This window comes from Brachyhypopomus gauderio, unplaced genomic scaffold, assembly GCF_052324685.1.
Source record: "Brachyhypopomus gauderio isolate BG-103 unplaced genomic scaffold, BGAUD_0.2 sc94, whole genome shotgun sequence".
Taxonomy (NCBI): Eukaryota; Metazoa; Chordata; class Actinopteri; order Gymnotiformes; family Hypopomidae; genus Brachyhypopomus; species Brachyhypopomus gauderio.
In genome coordinates this window covers 366,687-382,451 of record NW_027506915.1, presented here as the reverse complement: position 1 = coordinate 382,451, position 15,765 = coordinate 366,687, and the positions used below count along the sequence as shown (strand labels likewise).

Sequence of the window (15,765 nt, the reverse complement as noted above, 5' to 3'; positions counted from 1 at the left end):
GAACGGTGCTCAAGAGCTGACGGTCATGTAAAGTTCAACGCCTGAACAGGGACTTGAACCCTGGACCCTCAGATTAAAAGTCTGATGCTCTACCGACTGAGCTATCCAGGCTACGTTTAGCCTTGCTCTGTGATTCAGAACATGTCCAGATATTCTTGACCTCTGACATGGGAAGCATTTGACAGTCTTGACACAAAAAGGTCCACATGTTCTGGTGTGGTCACGAATAACCCACATTCTGGTCTTTCTTCACTCATGAATAACTGCCAGCCAGAACTCATGTAAAGGCCTTCATCCATTAGCATAACATCGCTGTCCCTGATGGTCTAGTGGCTAGGATTCGGCGCTCTCACCGCTGCGGCCCGGGTTCGATTCCCGGTCAGGGAAAACAGAAAACTTTTTGCTCATCATGACATTAAAGGCAGTAATATCCTGGAAAAAAAAGAAGCTTCCTTCGAACCGGATTTGAACCGGTGGCCTAAGGATTGCTGCTTTAACCTCTACAGTCCTCCGCTCTACCATCTGAGCTACCGAAGGATTCTGACGCACATGCAGCATAGATCCAGAAACAAGGATGTTGACAAAGATACCAGTTCGGTTGTGGCTTTTTCAACTCTTTAGGGTCCACCAAAGAGGAAACCTCACACTGTACCAGTTGGACATGTAGAGCTACCAACACGTATGTCTGTTAACAACATTGGCATGCGTACTGCATTTTGGACACGTGGATGGTAAAAGGCCACGGGTTGGTCCCACCAATGGTTAGAACAATTTGAATTGCTTTTTGAGAAAATCTATTGTGATGTCACATAGAGAGAGAGAGAAAGGAAAAGCTGAGTGGCTTTAATTGTTGTTTTTTTGTCATCATTAACAAGGACATAGACAAAATAATTAATGACAAGGAAGTCACATGTAGGCAGACGTAAAGCTGGAAGTTCAGCTTAATCCAAAAGCCTGCCTGACGATGACTGAACGGTGCTCAAGAGCTGACGGTCATGTAAAGTTCAACGCCTGAACAGGGACTTGAACGCTGGACCCTCAGATTAAAAGTCTGATGCTCTACCGACTGAGCTATCCAGGCTACGTTTAGCTTTGCTCTGTGATTCAGAACATGTCCAGATATTCTTGACCTCTGACATGGGAAGCATTTGACAGTCTTGACACAAAAAGGTCCACATGTTCTGGTGTGGTCACGAATAACCCACATTCTGGTCTTTCTTCACTCATGAATAACGGCCAGCCAGAACTCATGTAAAGGCCTTCATCCATTAGCATAACATCGCTGTCCCTGATGGTCTAGTGGCTAGGATTCGGCGCTCTCACCGCCGCGGCCCGGGTTCGATTCCCGGTCAGGGAAAACAGAAAACTTTTTGCTCATCATGACATTAAAGGCAGTAATATCCTGGAAAAAAAAGAAGCTTCCTTCGAACCGGATTTGAACCGGTGGCCTAAGGATTGCTGCTTTAACCTCTACAGTCCTCCGCTCTACCATCTGAGCTACCGAAGGATTCTGACGCACATGCAGCATAGATCCAGAAACAAGGACGTTGACAAAGATACCAGTTCGGTTGTGGCTTTTTCAACTCTTTAAGGTCCACCAAAGAGGAAACCTCACACTGTACCAGTTGGACATGTAGAGCTACCAACACGTATGTCTGTTAACAACATTGGCATGCGTACTGCATTTTGGACACGTGGATGGTAAAAGGCCACGGGTTGGTCCCACCAATGGTTAGAACAATTTGAATTGCTTTTTGAGAAAATCTATTGTGATGTCACATAGAGAGAGAGAGAAAGGAAAGGCTGAGTGGCTTTAATTGGTGTTTTTTTTTGTCATCATTAACAAGGACATAGACAAAAGAATTAATGACAAGGAAGTCACAGGTAGGCAGACGTAAAGCTGGAAGTTCAGCTTAATCCAAAAGCCTGCCTGACGATGAGTGAACGGTGCTCAAGAGCTGACGGTCATGTAAAGTTCAACACCTGAACAGGGACTTGAACCCTGGACCCTCAGATTAAAAGTCTGATGCTCTACCGACTGAGCTATCCAGGATACGTTTAGCCTTGCTCTGTGATTCAGAACATGTCCAGATATTCTTGACCTCTGACATGGGAAGCATTTGACAGTCTTGACACAAAAAGGTCCACATGTTCTGGTGTGGTCACGAATAACCCACATTCTGGTCTTTCTTCACTCATGAATAACGGCCAGCCAGAACTCATGTAAAGGCCTTCATCCATTAGCATAACATCGCTGTCCCTGATGGTCTAGTGGCTAGGATTCGGCGCTCTCACCGCCGTGGCCCGGGTTCGATTCCCGGTCAGGGAAAACAGAAAACTTTTTGCTCATCATGACATTAAAGGCAGTAATATCCTGGAAAAAAAAGAAGCTTCCTTCGAACCGGATTTGAACCGGTGGCCTAAGGATTGCTGCTTTAACCTCTACAGTCCTCCGCTCTACCATCTGAGCTACCGAAGGATTCTGACGCACATGCAGCATAGATCCAGAAACAAGGACGTTGACAAAGATACCAGTTCGGTTGTGGCTTTTTCAACTCTTTAAGGTCCACCAAAGAGGAAACCTCACACTGTACCAGTTGGACATGTAGAGCTACCAACACGTATGTCTGTTAACAACATTGGCATGCGTACTGCATTTTGGACACGTGGATGGTAAAAGGCCACGGGTTGGTCCCACCAATGGTTAGAACAATTTGAATTGCTTTTTGAGAAAATCTATTGTGATGTCACATAGAGAGAGAGAGAAAGGAAAGGCTGAGTGGCTTTAATTGTTGTTTTTTTTGTCATCATTAACAAGGACATAGACAAAATAATTAATGACAAGGAAGTCACAGGTAGGCAGACGTAAAGCTGGAAGTTCAGCTTAATCCAAAAGCCTGCCTGACGATGAGTGAACGGTGCTCAAGAGCTGACGGTCATGTAAAGTTCAACGCCTGAACAGGGACTTGAACCCTGGACCCTCAGATTAAAAGTCTGATGCTCTACCGACTGAGCTATCCAGGCTACGTTTAGCCTTGCTCTGTGATTCAGAACATGTCCAGATATTCTTGACCTCTGACATGGGAAGCATTTGACAGTCTTGACACAAAAAGGTCCACATGTTCTGGTGTGGTCACGAATAACCCACATTCTGGTCTTTCTTCACTCATGAATAACTGCCAGCCAGAACTCATGTAAAGGCCTTCATCCATTAGCATAACATCGCTGTCCCTGATGGTCTAGTGGCTAGGATTCGGCGCTCTCACCACCGCGGCCCGGGTTCGATTCCCGGTCAGGGAAAACAGAAAACTTTTTGCTCATCATGACATTAAAGGCAGTAATATCCTGGAAAAAAAAGAAGCTTCCTTCGAACCGGATTTGAACCGGTGGCCTAAGGATTGCTGCTTTAACCTCTACAGTCCTCCGCTCTACCATCTGAGCTACCGAAGGATTCTGACGCACATGCAGCATAGATCCAGAAACAAGGATGTTGACAAAGATACCAGTTCGGTTGTGGCTTTTTCAACTCTTTAGGGTCCACCAAAGAGGAAACCTCACACTGTACCAGTTGGACATGTAGAGCTACCAACACGTATGTCTGTTAACAACATTGGCATGCGTACTGCATTTTGGACACGTGGATGGTAAAAGGCCACGGGTTGGTCCCACCAATGGTTAGAACAATTTGAATTGCTTTTTGAGAAAATCTATTGTGATGTCACATAGAGAGAGAGAGAAAGGAAAGGCTGAGTGGCTTTAATTGGTGTTTTTTTGTCATCATTAACAAGGACATAGACAAAATAATTAATGACAAGGAAGTCACAGGTAGGCAGACGTAAAGCTGGAAGTTCAGCTTAATCCAAAAGCCTGCCTGACGATGAGTGAACGGTGCTCAAGAGCTGACGGTCATGTAAAGTTCAATGCCTGAACAGGGACTTGAACCCTGGACACTCAGATTAAAAGTCAGATGCTCTACCAACTGAGCTATCCAGGCTACGTTTAGCCTTGCTCTGTGATTCAGAACATGTCCAGATATTCTTGACCTCTGACATGGGAAGCATTTGACAGTCTTGACACAAAAAGGTCCACATGTTCTGGTGTGGTCACGAATAACCCACATTCTGGTCTTTCTTCACTCATGAATAACGGCCAGCCAGAACTCATGTAAAGGCCTTCATCCATTAGCATAACATTGCTGTCCCTGATGGTCTAGTGGCTAGGATTCGGCGCTCTCACCGCCGCGGCCCGGGTTCGATTCCCGGTCAGGGAAAACAGAAAACTTTTTGCTCATCATGACATTAAAGGCAGTAATATCCTGGAAAAAAAAGAAGCTTCCTTCGAACCGGATTTGAACCGGTGGCCTAAGGATTGCTGCTTTAACCTCTACAGTCCTCCGCTCTACCATCTGAGCTACCGAAGGATTCTGACGCACATGCAGCATAGATCCAGAAACAAGGACGTTGACAAAGATACCAGTTCGGTTGTGGCTTTTTCAACTCTTTAAGGTCCACCAAAGAGGAAACCTCACACTGTACCAGTTGGACATGTAGAGCTACCAACACGTATGTCTGTTAACAACATTGGCATGCGTACTGCATTTTGGACACGTGGATGGTAAAAGGCCACGGGTTGGTCCCACCAATGGTTAGAACAATTTGAATTGCTTTTTGAGAAAATCTATTGTGATGTCACATAGAGAGAGAGAGAAAGGAAAGGCTGAGTGGCTTTAATTGGTGTTTTTTTTTGTCATCATTAACAAGGACATAGACAAAAGAATTAATGACAAGGAAGTCACAGGTAGGCAGACGTAAAGCTGGAAGTTCAGCTTAATCCAAAAGCCTGCCTGACGATGAGTGAACGGTGCTCAAGAGCTGACGGTCATGTAAAGTTCAACACCTGAACAGGGACTTGAACCCTGGACCCTCAGATTAAAAGTCTGATGCTCTACCGACTGAGCTATCCAGGCTACGTTTAGCCTTGCTCTGTGATTCAGAACATGTCCAGATATTCTTGACCTCTGACATGGGAAGCATTTGACAGTCTTGACACAAAAAGGTCCACATGTTCTGGTGTGGTCACGAATAACCCACATTCTGGTCTTTCTTCACTCATGAATAACGGCCAGCCAGAACTCATGTAAAGGCCTTCATCCATTAGCATAACATCGCTGTCCCTGATGGTCTAGTGGCTAGGATTCGGCGCTCTCACCGCCGCGGCCCGGGTTCGATTCCCGGTCAGGGAAAACAGAAAACTTTTTGCTCATCATGACATTAAAGGCAGTAATATCCTGGAAAAAAAAGAAGCTTCCTTCGAACCGGATTTGAACCGGTGGCCTAAGGATTGCTGCTTTAACCTCTACAGTCCTCCGCTCTACCATCTGAGCTACCGAAGGATTCTGACGCACATGCAGCATAGATCCAGAAACAAGGACGTTGACAAAGATACCAGTTCGGTTGTGGCTTTTTCAACTCTTTAAGGTCCACCAAAGAGGAAACCTCACACTGTACCAGTTGGACATGTAGAGCTACCAACACGTATGTCTGTTAACAACATTGGCATGCGTACTGCATTTTGGACACGTGGATGGTAAAAGGCCACGGGTTGGTCCCACCAATGGTTAGAACAATTTGAATTGCTTTTTGAGAAAATCTATTGTGATGTCACATAGAGAGAGAGAGAAAGGAAAGGCTGAGTGGCTTTAATTGGTGTTTTTTTTTGTCATCATTAACAAGGACATAGACAAAAGAATTAATGACAAGGAAGTCACAGGTAGGCAGACGTAAAGCTGGAAGTTCAGCTTAATCCAAAAGCCTGCCTGACGATGAGTGAACGGTGCTCAAGAGCTGACGGTCATGTAAAGTTCAACGCCTGAACAGGGACTTGAACCCTGGACCCTCAGATTAAAAGTCTGATGCTCTACCGACTGAGCTATCCAGGCTACGTTTAGCCTTGCTCTGTGATTCAGAACATGTCCAGATATTCTTGACCTCTGACATGGGAAGCATTTGACAGTCTTGACACAAAAAGGTCCACATGTTCTGGTGTGGTCACGAATAACCCACATTCTGGTCTTTCTTCACTCATGAATAACGGCCAGCCAGAACTCATGTAAAGGCCTTCATCCATTAGCATAACATCGCTGTCCCTGATGGTCTAGTGGCTAGGATTCGGCGCTCTCACCGCCGCGGCCCGGGTTCGATTCCCGGTCAGGGAAAACAGAAAACTTTTTGCTCATCATGACATTAAAGGCAGTAATATCCTGGAAAAAAAAGAAGCTTCCTTCGAACCGGATTTGAACCGGTGGCCTAAGGATTGCTGCTTTAACCTCTACAGTCCTCCGCTCTACCATCTGAGCTACCGAAGGATTCTGACTCACATGCAGCATAGATCCAGAAACAAGGACGTTGACAAAGATACCAGTTTGGTTGTGGCTTTTTCAACTCTTTAAGGTCCACCAAAGAGGAAACCTCACACTGTACCAGTTGGACATGTAGAGCTACCAACACGTATGTCTGTTAACAACATTGGCATGCGTACTGCATTTTGGACACGTGGATGGTAAAAGGCCACGGGTTGGTCCCACCAATGGTTAGAACAATTTGAATTGCTTTTTGAGAAAATCTATTGTGATGTCACATAGAGAGAGAGAGAAAGGAAAGGCTGAGTGGCTTTAATTGTTGTTTTTTTTGTCATCATTAACAAGGACATAGACAAAATAATTAATGACAAGGAAGTCACAGGTAGGCAGACGTAAAGCTGGAAGTTCAGCTTAATCCAAAAGCCTGCCTGACGATGAGTGAACGGTGCTCAAGAGCTGACGGTCATGTAAAGTTCAATGCCTGAACAGGGACTTGAACCCTGGACACTCAGATTAAAAGTCTGATGCTCTACCAACTGAGCTATCCAGGCTACGTTTAGCCTTGCTCTGTGATTCAGAACATGTCCAGATATTCTTGACCTCTGACATGGGAAGCATTTGACAGTCTTGACACAAAAAGGTCCACATGTTCTGGTGTGGTCACGAATAACCCACATTCTGGTCTTTCTTCACTCATGAATAACGGCCAGCCAGAACTCATGTAAAGGCCTTCATCCATTAGCATAACATCGCTGTCCCTGATGGTCTAGTGGCTAGGATTCGGCGCTCTCACCGCCGCGGCCCGGGTTCGATTCCCGGTCAGGGAAAACAGAAAACTTTTTGCTCATCATGACATTAAAGGCAGTAATATCCTGGAAAAAAAAGAAGCTTCCTTCGAACCGGATTTGAACCGGTGGCCTAAGGATTGCTGCTTTAACCTCTACAGTCCTCCGCTCTACCATCTGAGCTACCGAAGGATTCTGACGCACATGCAGCATAGATCCAGAAACAAGGACGTTGACAAAGATACCAGTTCGGTTGTGGCTTTTTCAACTCTTTAAGGTCCACCAAAGAGGAAACCTCACACTGTACCAGTTGGACATGTAGAGCTACCAACACGTATGTCTGTTAACAACATTGGCATGCGTACTGCATTTTGGACACGTGGATGGTAAAAGGCCACGGGTTGGTCCCACCAATGGTTAGAACAATTTGAATTGCTTTTTGAGAAAATCTATTGTGATGTCACATAGAGAGAGAGAGAAAGGAAAGGCTGAGTGGCTTTAATTGGTGTTTTTTTTTGTCATCATTAACAAGGACATAGACAAAAGAATTAATGACAAGGAAGTCACAGGTAGGCAGACGTAAAGCTGGAAGTTCAGCTTAATCCAAAAGCCTGCCTGACGATGAGTGAACGGTGCTCAAGAGCTGACGGTCATGTAAAGTTCAACACCTGAACAGGGACTTGAACCCTGGACCCTCAGATTAAAAGTCTGATGCTCTACCGACTGAGCTATCCAGGCTACGTTTAGCCTTGCTCTGTGATTCAGAACATGTCCAGATATTCTTGACCTCTGACATGGGAAGCATTTGACAGTCTTGACACAAAAAGGTCCACATGTTCTGGTGTGGTCACGAATAACCCACATTCTGGTCTTTCTTCACTCATGAATAACGGCCAGCCAGAACTCATGTAAAGGCCTTCATCCATTAGCATAACATCGCTGTCCCTGATGGTCTAGTGGCTAGGATTCGGCGCTCTCACCGCCGCGGCCCGGGTTCGATTCCCGGTCAGGGAAAACAGAAAACTTTTTGCTCATCATGACATTAAAGGCAGTAATATCCTGGAAAAAAAAGAAGCTTCCTTCGAACCGGATTTGAACCGGTGGCCTAAGGATTGCTGCTTTAACCTCTACAGTCCTCCGCTCTACCATCTGAGCTACCGAAGGATTCTGACGCACATGCAGCATAGATCCAGAAACAAGGACGTTGACAAAGATACCAGTTCGGTTGTGGCTTTTTCAACTCTTTAAGGTCCACCAAAGAGGAAACCTCACACTGTACCAGTTGGACATGTAGAGCTACCAACACGTATGTCTGTTAACAACATTGGCATGCGTACTGCATTTTGGACACATGGATGGTAAAAGGCCACGGGTTGGTCCCACCAATGGTTAGAACAATTTGAATTGCTTTTTGAGAAAATCTATTGTGATGTCACATAGAGAGAGAGAGAAAGGAAAGGCTGAGTGGCTTTAATTGTTGTTTTTTTTGTCATCATTAACAAGGACATAGACAAAATAATTAATGACAAGGAAGTCACAGGTAGGCAGACGTAAAGCTGGAAGTTCAGCTTAATCCAAAAGCCTGCCTGACGATGAGTGAACGGTGCTCAAGAGCTGACGGTCATGTAAAGTTCAACGCCTGAACAGGGACTTGAACCCTGGACCCTCAGATTAAAAGTCTGATGCTCTACCGACTGAGCTATCCAGGCTACGTTTAGCCTTGCTCTGTGATTCAGAACATGTCCAGATATTCTTGACCTCTGACATGGGAAGCATTTGACAGTCTTGACACAAAAAGGTCCACATGTTCTGGTGTGGTCACGAATAACCCACATTCTGGTCTTTCTTCACTCATGAATAACTGCCAGCCAGAACTCATGTAAAGGCCTTCATCCATTAGCATAACATCGCTGTCCCTGATGGTCTAGTGGCTAGGATTCGGCGCTCTCACCGCCGCGGCCCGGGTTCGATTCCCGGTCAGGGAAAACAGAAAACTTTTTGCTCATCATGACATTAAAGGCAGTAATATCCTGGAAAAAAAAGAAGCTTCCTTCGAACCGGATTTGAACCGGTGGCCTAAGGATTGCTGCTTTAACCTCTACAGTCCTCCGCTCTACCATCTGAGCTACCGAAGGATTCTGACGCACATGCAGCATAGATCCAGAAACAAGGATGTTGACAAAGATACCAGTTCGGTTGTGGCTTTTTCAACTCTTTAGGGTCCACCAAAGAGGAAACCTCACACTGTACCAGTTGGACATGTAGAGCTACCAACACGTATGTCTGTTAACAACATTGGCATGCGTACTGCATTTTGGACACGTGGATGGTAAAAGGCCACGAGTTGGTCCCACCAATGGTTAGAACAATTTGAATTGCTTTTTGAGAAAATCTATTGTGTTGTCACATAGAGAGAGAGAGAAAGGAAAAGCTGAGTGGCTTTAATTGTTGTTTTTTTGTCATCATTAACAAGGACATAGACAAAATAATTAATGACAAGGAAGTCACATGTAGGCAGACGTAAAGCTGGAAGTTCAGCTTAATCCAAAAGCCTGCCTGACGATGACTGAACGGTGCTCAAGAGCTGACGGTCATGTAAAGTTCAACGCCTGAACAGGGACTTGAACGCTGGACCCTCAGATTAAAAGTCTGATGCTCTACCGACTGAGCTATCCAGGCTACGTTTAGCTTTGCTCTGTGATTCAGAACATGTCCAGATATTCTTGACCTCTGACATGGGAAGCATTTGACAGTCTTGACACAAAAAGGTCCACATGTTCTGGTGTGGTCACGAATAACCCACATTCTGGTCTTTCTTCACTCATGAATAACGGCCAGCCAGAACTCATGTAAAGGCCTTCATCCATTAGCATAACATCGCTGTCCCTGATGGTCTAGTGGCTAGGATTCGGCGCTCTCACCGCCGCGGCCCGGGTTCGATTCCCGGTCAGGGAAAACAGAAAACTTTTTGCTCATCATGACATTAAAGGCAGTAATATCCTGGAAAAAAAAGAAGCTTCCTTCGAACCGGATTTGAACCGGTGGCCTAAGGATTGCTGCTTTAACCTCTACAGTCCTCCGCTCTACCATCTGAGCTACCGAAGGATTCTGACGCACATGCAGCATAGATCCAGAAACAAGGACGTTGACAAAGATACCAGTTCGGTTGTGGCTTTTTCAACTCTTTAAGGTCCACCAAAGAGGAAACCTCACACTGTACCAGTTGGACATGTAGAGCTACCAACACGTATGTCTGTTAACAACATTGGCATGCGTACTGCATTTTGGACACGTGGATGGTAAAAGGCCACGGGTTGGTCCCACCAATGGTTAGAACAATTTGAATTGCTTTTTGAGAAAATCTATTGTGATGTCACATAGAGAGAGAGAGAAAGGAAAGGCTGAGTGGCTTTAATTGGTGTTTTTTTTTGTCATCATTAACAAGGACATAGACAAAAGAATTAATGACAAGGAAGTCACAGGTAGGCAGACGTAAAGCTGGAAGTTCAGCTTAATCCAAAAGCCTGCCTGACGATGAGTGAACGGTGCTCAAGAGCTGACGGTCATGTAAAGTTCAACACCTGAACAGGGACTTGAACCCTGGACCCTCAGATTAAAAGTCTGATGCTCTACCGACTGAGCTATCCAGGCTACGTTTAGCCTTGCTCTGTGATTCAGAACATGTCCAGATATTCTTGACCTCTGACATGGGAAGCATTTGACAGTCTTGACACAAAAAGGTCCACATGTTCTGGTGTGGTCACGAATAACCCACATTCTGGTCTTTCTTCACTCATGAATAACGGCCAGCCAGAACTCATGTAAAGGCCTTCATCCATTAGCATAACATCGCTGTCCCTGATGGTCTAGTGGCTAGGATTCGGCGCTCTCACCGCCGCGGCCCGGGTTCGATTCCCGGTCAGGGAAAACAGAAAACTTTTTGCTCATCATGACATTAAAGGCAGTAATATCCTGGAAAAAAAAGAAGCTTCCTTCGAACCGGATTTGAACCGGTGGCCTAAGGATTGCTGCTTTAACCTCTACAGTCCTCCGCTCTACCATCTGAGCTACCGAAGGATTCTGACGCACATGCAGCATAGATCCAGAAACAAGGACGTTGACAAAGATACCAGTTCGGTTGTGGCTTTTTCAACTCTTTAAGGTCCACCAAAGAGGAAACCTCACACTGTACCAGTTGGACATGTAGAGCTACCAACACGTATGTCTGTTAACAACATTGGCATGCGTACTGCATTTTGGACACATGGATGGTAAAAGGCCACGGGTTGGTCCCACCAATGGTTAGAACAATTTGAATTGCTTTTTGAGAAAATCTATTGTGATGTCACATAGAGAGAGAGAGAAAGGAAAGGCTGAGTGGCTTTAATTGTTGTTTTTTTTGTCATCATTAACAAGGACATAGACAAAATAATTAATGACAAGGAAGTCACAGGTAGGCAGACGTAAAGCTGGAAGTTCAGCTTAATCCAAAAGCCTGCCTGACGATGAGTGAACGGTGCTCAAGAGCTGACGGTCATGTAAAGTTCAACGCCTGAACAGGGACTTGAACCCTGGACCCTCAGATTAAAAGTCTGATGCTCTACCGACTGAGCTATCCAGGCTACGTTTAGCCTTGCTCTGTGATTCAGAACATGTCCAGATATTCTTGACCTCTGACATGGGAAGCATTTGACAGTCTTGACACAAAAAGGTCCACATGTTCTGGTGTGGTCACGAATAACCCACATTCTGGTCTTTCTTCACTCATGAATAACTGCCAGCCAGAACTCATGTAAAGGCCTTCATCCATTAGCATAACATCGCTGTCCCTGATGGTCTAGTGGCTAGGATTCGGCGCTCTCACCGCCGCGGCCCGGGTTCGATTCCCGGTCAGGGAAAACAGAAAACTTTTTGCTCATCATGACATTAAAGGCAGTAATATCCTGGAAAAAAAAGAAGCTTCCTTCGAACCGGATTTGAACCGGTGGCCTAAGGATTGCTGCTTTAACCTCTACAGTCCTCCGCTCTACCATCTGAGCTACCGAAGGATTCTGACGCACATGCAGCATAGATCCAGAAACAAGGATGTTGACAAAGATACCAGTTCGGTTGTGGCTTTTTCAACTCTTTAGGGTCCACCAAAGAGGAAACCTCACACTGTACCAGTTGGACATGTAGAGCTACCAACACGTATGTCTGTTAACAACATTGGCATGCGTACTGCATTTTGGACACGTGGATGGTAAAAGGCCACGGGTTGGTCCCACCAATGGTTAGAACAATTTGAATTGCTTTTTGAGAAAATCTATTGTGATGTCACATAGAGAGAGAGAGAAAGGAAAAGCTGAGTGGCTTTAATTGTTGTTTTTTTGTCATCATTAACAAGGACATAGACAAAATAATTAATGACAAGGAAGTCACATGTAGGCAGACGTAAAGCTGGAAGTTCAGCTTAATCCAAAAGCCTGCCTGACGATGACTGAACGGTGCTCAAGAGCTGACGGTCATGTAAAGTTCAACGCCTGAACAGGGACTTGAACGCTGGACCCTCAGATTAAAAGTCTGATGCTCTACCGACTGAGCTATCCAGGCTACGTTTAGCTTTGCTCTGTGATTCAGAACATGTCCAGATATTCTTGACCTCTGACATGGGAAGCATTTGACAGTCTTGACACAAAAAGGTCCACATGTTCTGGTGTGGTCACGAATAACCCACATTCTGGTCTTTCTTCACTCATGAATAACTGCCAGCCAGAACTCATGTAAAGGCCTTCATCCATTAGCATAACATCGCTGTCCCTGATGGTCTAGTGGCTAGGATTCGGCGCTCTCACCGCCGCGGCCCGGGTTCGATTCCCGGTCAGGGAAAACAGAAAACTTTTTGCTCATCATGACATTAAAGGCAGTAATATCCTGGAAAAAAAAGAAGCTTCCTTCGAACCGGATTTGAACCGGTGGCCTAAGGATTGCTGCTTTAACCTCTACAGTCCTCCGCTCTACCATCTGAGCTACCGAAGGATTCTGACGCACATGCAGCATAGATCCAGAAACAAGGATGTTGACAAAGATACCAGTTCGGTTGTGGCTTTTTCAACTCTTTAGGGTCCACCAAAGAGGAAACCTCACACTGTACCAGTTGGACATGTAGAGCTACCAACACGTATGTCTGTTAACAACATTGGCATGCGTACTGCATTTTGGACACGTGGATGGTAAAAGGCCACGGGTTGGTCCCACCAATGGTTAGAACAATTTGAATTGCTTTTTGAGAAAATCTATTGTGATGTCACATAGAGAGAGAGAGAAAGGAAAGGCTGAGTGGCTTTAATTGGTGTTTTTTTGTCATCATTAACAAGGACATAGACAAAATAATTAATGACAAGGAAGTCACAGGTAGGCAGACGTAAAGCTGGAAGTTCAGCTTAATCCAAAAGCCTGCCTGACGATGAGTGAACGGTGCTCAAGAGCTGACGGTCATGTAAAGTTCAACGCCTGAACAGGGACTTGAACGCTGGACCCTCAGATTAAAAGTCTGATGCTCTACCGACTGAGCTATCCAGGCTACGTTTAGGCTTGCTCTGTGATTCAGAACATGTCCAGATATTCTTGACCTCTGACATGGGAAGCATTTGACAGTCTTGACACAAAAAGGTCCACATGTTCTGGTGTGGTCACGAATAACCCACATTCTGGTCTTTCTTCACTCATGAATAACGGCCAGCCAGAACTCATGTAAAAGCCTTCATTCATTAGCATAACATCGCTGTCCCTGATGGTCTAGTGGCTAGGATTCGGCGCTCTCACCGCCGCGGCCCGGGTTCGATTCCCGGTCAGGGAAAACAGAAAACTTTTTGCTCATCATGACATTAAAGGCAGTAATATCCTGGAAAAAAAAGAAGCTTCCTTCGAACCGGATTTGAACCGGTGGCCTAAGGATTGCTGCTTTAACCTCTACAGTCCTCCGCTCTACCATCTGAGCTACCGAAGGATTCTGACGCACATGCAGCATAGATCCAGAAACAAGGATGTTGACAAAGATACCAGTTCGGTTGTGGCTTTTTCAACTCTTTAGGGTCCACCAAAGAGGAAACCTCACACTGTACCAGTTGGACATGTAGAGCTACCAACACGTATGTCTGTTACCAACATTGGCATGCGTACTGCATTTTGGACACGTGGATGGTAAAAGGCCACGGGTTGGTCCCACCAATGGTTAGAACAATTTGAATTGCTTTTTGAGAAAATCTATTGTGATGTCACATAGAGAGAGAGAGAAAGGAAAGGCTGAGTGGCTTTAATTGGTGTTTTTTTGTCATCATTAACAAGGACATAGACAAAATAATTAATGACAAGGAAGTCACAGGTAGGCAGACGTAAAGCTGGAAGTTCAGCTTAATCCAAAAGCCTGCCTGACGATGAGTGAACGGTGCTCAAGAGCTGACGGTCATGTAAAGTTCAACGCCTGAACAGGGACTTGAACGCTGGACCCTCAGATTAAAAGTCTGATGCTCTACCGACTGAGCTATCCAGGCTACGTTTAGTCTTGCTCTGTGATTCAGAACATGTCCAGATATTCTTGACCTCTGACATGGGAAGCATTTGACAGTCTTGACACAAAAAGGTCCACATGTTCTGGTGTGGTCACGAATAACCCACATTCTGGTCTTTCTTCACTCATGAATAACGGCCAGCCAGAACTCATGTAAAAGCCTTCATTCATTAGCATAACATCGCTGTCCCTGATGGTCTAGTGGCTAGGATTCGGCGCTCTCACCGCCGCGGCCCGGGTTCGATTCCCGGTCAGGGAAAACAGAAAACTTTTTGCTCATCATGACATTAAAGGCAGTAATATCCTGGAAAAAAAAGAAGCTTCCTTCGAACCGGATTTGAACCGGTGGCCTAAGGATTGCTGCTTTAACCTCTACAGTCCTCCGCTCTACCATCTGAGCTACCGAAGGATTCTGACGCACATGCAGCATAGATCCAGAAACAAGGATGTTGACAAAGATACCAGTTCGGTTGTGGCTTTTTCAACTCTTTAGGGTCCACCAAAGAGGAAACCTCACACTGTACCAGTTGGACATGTAGAGCTACCAACACGTATGTCTGTTAACAACATTGGCATGCGTACTGCATTTTGGACACGTGGATGGTAAAAGGCCACGGGTTGGTCCCACCAATGGTTAGAACAATTTGAATTGCTTTTTGAGAAAATCTATTGTGATGTCACATAGAGAGAGAGAGAAAGGAAAGGCTGAGTGGCTTTAATTGTTGTTTTTTTTGTCATCATTAACAAGGACATAGACAAAATAATTAATGACAAGGAAGTCACATGTAGGCAGACGTAAAGCTGGAAGTTCAGCTTAATCCAAAAGCCTGCCTGACGATGACTGAACGGTGCTCAAGAGCTGACGGTCATGTAAAGTTCAACACCTGAACAGGGACTTGAACCCTGGACCCTCAGATTAAAAGTCTGATGCTCTACCGACTGAGCTATCCAGGCTACGTTTAGCCTTGCTCTGTGATTCAGAACATGTCCAGATATTCTTGACCTCTGACATGGGAAGCATTTGACAGTCTTGACACAAAAAGGTCCACATGTTCTGGTGTGGTCACGAATAA

The 15,765-nt window shown here is 45.3% G+C and overlaps 41 non-coding genes across 41 annotated transcripts; 15 read left to right on the top strand and 26 right to left on the bottom strand.

The window, feature by feature from the left end:
• Nucleotides 1-38: 38 nt before the first annotated feature.
• On the bottom strand, nt 39-111 carry trnak-uuu (transfer RNA lysine (anticodon UUU)). The gene has a single exon. It is a non-coding gene; the product is annotated as a tRNA-Lys (tRNA).
• A 204-nt stretch (nt 112-315) lies between these two features.
• Nucleotides 316-387, top strand: trnae-cuc (transfer RNA glutamic acid (anticodon CUC)). The gene has a single exon. It is a non-coding gene; the product is annotated as a tRNA-Glu (tRNA).
• A 63-nt stretch (nt 388-450) lies between these two features.
• Nucleotides 451-537, bottom strand: trnay-gua (transfer RNA tyrosine (anticodon GUA)). The gene is given in 2 exon segments: nt 451-486; nt 501-537. It is a non-coding gene; the product is annotated as a tRNA-Tyr (tRNA).
• Nucleotides 538-1,285: 748 nt separating this feature from the next.
• On the top strand, nt 1,286-1,357 carry trnae-cuc (transfer RNA glutamic acid (anticodon CUC)). Its single transcript has one exon. It is a non-coding gene; the product is annotated as a tRNA-Glu (tRNA).
• Nucleotides 1,358-1,420: 63 nt separating this feature from the next.
• trnay-gua (transfer RNA tyrosine (anticodon GUA)) lies at nt 1,421-1,507 on the bottom strand. The gene is given in 2 exon segments: nt 1,421-1,456; nt 1,471-1,507. It is a non-coding gene; the product is annotated as a tRNA-Tyr (tRNA).
• A 750-nt stretch (nt 1,508-2,257) lies between these two features.
• On the top strand, nt 2,258-2,329 carry trnae-cuc (transfer RNA glutamic acid (anticodon CUC)). Its single transcript has one exon. It is a non-coding gene; the product is annotated as a tRNA-Glu (tRNA).
• A 63-nt stretch (nt 2,330-2,392) lies between these two features.
• trnay-gua (transfer RNA tyrosine (anticodon GUA)) lies at nt 2,393-2,479 on the bottom strand. Its single transcript is given in 2 exon segments — nt 2,393-2,428; nt 2,443-2,479. It is a non-coding gene; the product is annotated as a tRNA-Tyr (tRNA).
• A 472-nt stretch (nt 2,480-2,951) lies between these two features.
• Nucleotides 2,952-3,024, bottom strand: trnak-uuu (transfer RNA lysine (anticodon UUU)). The gene has a single exon. It is a non-coding gene; the product is annotated as a tRNA-Lys (tRNA).
• A 339-nt stretch (nt 3,025-3,363) lies between these two features.
• On the bottom strand, nt 3,364-3,450 carry trnay-gua (transfer RNA tyrosine (anticodon GUA)). The gene is given in 2 exon segments: nt 3,364-3,399; nt 3,414-3,450. It is a non-coding gene; the product is annotated as a tRNA-Tyr (tRNA).
• Nucleotides 3,451-4,198: 748 nt separating this feature from the next.
• Nucleotides 4,199-4,270, top strand: trnae-cuc (transfer RNA glutamic acid (anticodon CUC)). Its single transcript has one exon. It is a non-coding gene; the product is annotated as a tRNA-Glu (tRNA).
• Nucleotides 4,271-4,333: 63 nt separating this feature from the next.
• trnay-gua (transfer RNA tyrosine (anticodon GUA)) lies at nt 4,334-4,420 on the bottom strand. The gene is given in 2 exon segments: nt 4,334-4,369; nt 4,384-4,420. It is a non-coding gene; the product is annotated as a tRNA-Tyr (tRNA).
• A 473-nt stretch (nt 4,421-4,893) lies between these two features.
• Nucleotides 4,894-4,966, bottom strand: trnak-uuu (transfer RNA lysine (anticodon UUU)). Its single transcript has one exon. It is a non-coding gene; the product is annotated as a tRNA-Lys (tRNA).
• A 204-nt stretch (nt 4,967-5,170) lies between these two features.
• trnae-cuc (transfer RNA glutamic acid (anticodon CUC)) lies at nt 5,171-5,242 on the top strand. Its single transcript has one exon. It is a non-coding gene; the product is annotated as a tRNA-Glu (tRNA).
• Nucleotides 5,243-5,305: 63 nt separating this feature from the next.
• Nucleotides 5,306-5,392, bottom strand: trnay-gua (transfer RNA tyrosine (anticodon GUA)). The gene is given in 2 exon segments: nt 5,306-5,341; nt 5,356-5,392. It is a non-coding gene; the product is annotated as a tRNA-Tyr (tRNA).
• Nucleotides 5,393-5,865: 473 nt separating this feature from the next.
• Nucleotides 5,866-5,938, bottom strand: trnak-uuu (transfer RNA lysine (anticodon UUU)). The gene has a single exon. It is a non-coding gene; the product is annotated as a tRNA-Lys (tRNA).
• Nucleotides 5,939-6,142: 204 nt separating this feature from the next.
• On the top strand, nt 6,143-6,214 carry trnae-cuc (transfer RNA glutamic acid (anticodon CUC)). The gene has a single exon. It is a non-coding gene; the product is annotated as a tRNA-Glu (tRNA).
• A 63-nt stretch (nt 6,215-6,277) lies between these two features.
• On the bottom strand, nt 6,278-6,364 carry trnay-gua (transfer RNA tyrosine (anticodon GUA)). The gene is given in 2 exon segments: nt 6,278-6,313; nt 6,328-6,364. It is a non-coding gene; the product is annotated as a tRNA-Tyr (tRNA).
• Nucleotides 6,365-6,836: 472 nt separating this feature from the next.
• On the bottom strand, nt 6,837-6,909 carry trnak-uuu (transfer RNA lysine (anticodon UUU)). Its single transcript has one exon. It is a non-coding gene; the product is annotated as a tRNA-Lys (tRNA).
• Nucleotides 6,910-7,113: 204 nt separating this feature from the next.
• trnae-cuc (transfer RNA glutamic acid (anticodon CUC)) lies at nt 7,114-7,185 on the top strand. Its single transcript has one exon. It is a non-coding gene; the product is annotated as a tRNA-Glu (tRNA).
• Nucleotides 7,186-7,248: 63 nt separating this feature from the next.
• Nucleotides 7,249-7,335, bottom strand: trnay-gua (transfer RNA tyrosine (anticodon GUA)). The gene is given in 2 exon segments: nt 7,249-7,284; nt 7,299-7,335. It is a non-coding gene; the product is annotated as a tRNA-Tyr (tRNA).
• A 473-nt stretch (nt 7,336-7,808) lies between these two features.
• Nucleotides 7,809-7,881, bottom strand: trnak-uuu (transfer RNA lysine (anticodon UUU)). Its single transcript has one exon. It is a non-coding gene; the product is annotated as a tRNA-Lys (tRNA).
• Nucleotides 7,882-8,085: 204 nt separating this feature from the next.
• trnae-cuc (transfer RNA glutamic acid (anticodon CUC)) lies at nt 8,086-8,157 on the top strand. Its single transcript has one exon. It is a non-coding gene; the product is annotated as a tRNA-Glu (tRNA).
• A 63-nt stretch (nt 8,158-8,220) lies between these two features.
• trnay-gua (transfer RNA tyrosine (anticodon GUA)) lies at nt 8,221-8,307 on the bottom strand. The gene is given in 2 exon segments: nt 8,221-8,256; nt 8,271-8,307. It is a non-coding gene; the product is annotated as a tRNA-Tyr (tRNA).
• Nucleotides 8,308-8,779: 472 nt separating this feature from the next.
• Nucleotides 8,780-8,852, bottom strand: trnak-uuu (transfer RNA lysine (anticodon UUU)). Its single transcript has one exon. It is a non-coding gene; the product is annotated as a tRNA-Lys (tRNA).
• A 204-nt stretch (nt 8,853-9,056) lies between these two features.
• Nucleotides 9,057-9,128, top strand: trnae-cuc (transfer RNA glutamic acid (anticodon CUC)). Its single transcript has one exon. It is a non-coding gene; the product is annotated as a tRNA-Glu (tRNA).
• A 63-nt stretch (nt 9,129-9,191) lies between these two features.
• On the bottom strand, nt 9,192-9,278 carry trnay-gua (transfer RNA tyrosine (anticodon GUA)). Its single transcript is given in 2 exon segments — nt 9,192-9,227; nt 9,242-9,278. It is a non-coding gene; the product is annotated as a tRNA-Tyr (tRNA).
• Nucleotides 9,279-10,026: 748 nt separating this feature from the next.
• Nucleotides 10,027-10,098, top strand: trnae-cuc (transfer RNA glutamic acid (anticodon CUC)). Its single transcript has one exon. It is a non-coding gene; the product is annotated as a tRNA-Glu (tRNA).
• Nucleotides 10,099-10,161: 63 nt separating this feature from the next.
• trnay-gua (transfer RNA tyrosine (anticodon GUA)) lies at nt 10,162-10,248 on the bottom strand. Its single transcript is given in 2 exon segments — nt 10,162-10,197; nt 10,212-10,248. It is a non-coding gene; the product is annotated as a tRNA-Tyr (tRNA).
• Nucleotides 10,249-10,721: 473 nt separating this feature from the next.
• Nucleotides 10,722-10,794, bottom strand: trnak-uuu (transfer RNA lysine (anticodon UUU)). The gene has a single exon. It is a non-coding gene; the product is annotated as a tRNA-Lys (tRNA).
• Nucleotides 10,795-10,998: 204 nt separating this feature from the next.
• Nucleotides 10,999-11,070, top strand: trnae-cuc (transfer RNA glutamic acid (anticodon CUC)). Its single transcript has one exon. It is a non-coding gene; the product is annotated as a tRNA-Glu (tRNA).
• Nucleotides 11,071-11,133: 63 nt separating this feature from the next.
• trnay-gua (transfer RNA tyrosine (anticodon GUA)) lies at nt 11,134-11,220 on the bottom strand. Its single transcript is given in 2 exon segments — nt 11,134-11,169; nt 11,184-11,220. It is a non-coding gene; the product is annotated as a tRNA-Tyr (tRNA).
• A 472-nt stretch (nt 11,221-11,692) lies between these two features.
• On the bottom strand, nt 11,693-11,765 carry trnak-uuu (transfer RNA lysine (anticodon UUU)). Its single transcript has one exon. It is a non-coding gene; the product is annotated as a tRNA-Lys (tRNA).
• Nucleotides 11,766-11,969: 204 nt separating this feature from the next.
• trnae-cuc (transfer RNA glutamic acid (anticodon CUC)) lies at nt 11,970-12,041 on the top strand. The gene has a single exon. It is a non-coding gene; the product is annotated as a tRNA-Glu (tRNA).
• Nucleotides 12,042-12,104: 63 nt separating this feature from the next.
• On the bottom strand, nt 12,105-12,191 carry trnay-gua (transfer RNA tyrosine (anticodon GUA)). The gene is given in 2 exon segments: nt 12,105-12,140; nt 12,155-12,191. It is a non-coding gene; the product is annotated as a tRNA-Tyr (tRNA).
• A 748-nt stretch (nt 12,192-12,939) lies between these two features.
• Nucleotides 12,940-13,011, top strand: trnae-cuc (transfer RNA glutamic acid (anticodon CUC)). The gene has a single exon. It is a non-coding gene; the product is annotated as a tRNA-Glu (tRNA).
• A 63-nt stretch (nt 13,012-13,074) lies between these two features.
• On the bottom strand, nt 13,075-13,161 carry trnay-gua (transfer RNA tyrosine (anticodon GUA)). The gene is given in 2 exon segments: nt 13,075-13,110; nt 13,125-13,161. It is a non-coding gene; the product is annotated as a tRNA-Tyr (tRNA).
• A 748-nt stretch (nt 13,162-13,909) lies between these two features.
• trnae-cuc (transfer RNA glutamic acid (anticodon CUC)) lies at nt 13,910-13,981 on the top strand. The gene has a single exon. It is a non-coding gene; the product is annotated as a tRNA-Glu (tRNA).
• Nucleotides 13,982-14,044: 63 nt separating this feature from the next.
• On the bottom strand, nt 14,045-14,131 carry trnay-gua (transfer RNA tyrosine (anticodon GUA)). Its single transcript is given in 2 exon segments — nt 14,045-14,080; nt 14,095-14,131. It is a non-coding gene; the product is annotated as a tRNA-Tyr (tRNA).
• Nucleotides 14,132-14,879: 748 nt separating this feature from the next.
• trnae-cuc (transfer RNA glutamic acid (anticodon CUC)) lies at nt 14,880-14,951 on the top strand. The gene has a single exon. It is a non-coding gene; the product is annotated as a tRNA-Glu (tRNA).
• A 63-nt stretch (nt 14,952-15,014) lies between these two features.
• trnay-gua (transfer RNA tyrosine (anticodon GUA)) lies at nt 15,015-15,101 on the bottom strand. The gene is given in 2 exon segments: nt 15,015-15,050; nt 15,065-15,101. It is a non-coding gene; the product is annotated as a tRNA-Tyr (tRNA).
• A 472-nt stretch (nt 15,102-15,573) lies between these two features.
• trnak-uuu (transfer RNA lysine (anticodon UUU)) lies at nt 15,574-15,646 on the bottom strand. Its single transcript has one exon. It is a non-coding gene; the product is annotated as a tRNA-Lys (tRNA).
• Nucleotides 15,647-15,765: the final 119 nt, after the last annotated feature.